The sequence below is a fragment of the Crocodylus porosus genome, unplaced genomic scaffold, assembly GCF_001723895.1.
Source record: "Crocodylus porosus isolate Cpor-Errol unplaced genomic scaffold, CroPor_comp1, whole genome shotgun sequence".
Classification (NCBI taxonomy): domain Eukaryota; kingdom Metazoa; phylum Chordata; order Crocodylia; family Crocodylidae; genus Crocodylus; species Crocodylus porosus.
In genome coordinates this window covers 12365265-12366430 of record NW_017728886.1, presented here as the reverse complement: position 1 = coordinate 12366430, position 1166 = coordinate 12365265, and positions in this window count along the sequence as shown.

Genomic DNA, 1166 nt, shown 5'->3' with positions numbered 1-1166 from the left:
AAAGAGACTCCAAGTTTTTATCACGTCCTATTTTTCAGGCTTGCTTGGAGCCGGCTCTGCACAAAGCCTGAGAGACAATGGTTCCTGAAAGGCTTCAAGAGGCTGCTGCGAGAAGGACAAGAGGGAATGTGAGAGCTTTCAATCAATAATTTAAAGGAATACCAAATCCGCAAACCCACTGCTGTAAGAACAATGGCGTTAACATCTGTGTTCTCATCAAGGATTCCTGTTTATTTAAAAGAACAGGAGCACAAGAAAGTCTGCCACAGAACTGTTATCATCCCGTTATTGTGCTTCTGACTAAGCAAGTATACCAACCGTGCCCTATTTAGAAGGCATTATATCAAAAGTCCAAGCAAACCAATACAGTGTGTTATGTCTCTCAGTAGCATGCCCTTATTAAGCGCGCTGAATTATTTGTAACTCTACAGTAAAGACCAAGGTATAACAGCCAGGAATCTTTCCTCTTAAATATTATACAAGTCCCTCTGTAGAACAAGAAATCTCTTCACCGCACAAGATCTCTCTTGCCTGAAAACAAGGAGCACCAGGCAGAAATCCCTGTTGGACAGAGATTCATGTGAGACCAGAGTCCACCACATATCATAGCTATGGTACTTATCGGTATGTCCATAGCCCACCAAGCTGGGCCATCCCACACATGCTCACTTGTGCACACTTGCTCCAGAACCAGGAGTAGAGCCTTGTTAGCACAAAATTGTTTGCACATCAATAAGGTCCACTTCTCAGAGCTATGCTGCCTTTGTTTTTCAGGGTAGCACGTCTCCACATGGCACTTATGCATCCCATAGACATAACCTCTACAACCCCTTTCACATTAATATTTGAGCAATCTCCTTGAGGCAGGTAAGTGCTATTGTCTTAGTTCTGCAGATGGGGAACTGAGGTACAGTGGCCAAAGAGGATTACAAAAGACATTTAGGCCTCTAAGATGCCACTACATGCTTAGTGGAAATTTTAGAAGCATCTAGGTCCCTAGTCCTTATTTAAATCACTTGGAATCTGACTCCCAGGCACTTCTGAAAAGCCAATTAGGCTCTGGATATCTGTCCTTAAGTGATACACCAAAGTACACAAGCTTATGATGGACCCAGGAATTGAACCCTGACCCCAGAATCATAAATTAATACCATAGGCAGTGGAGG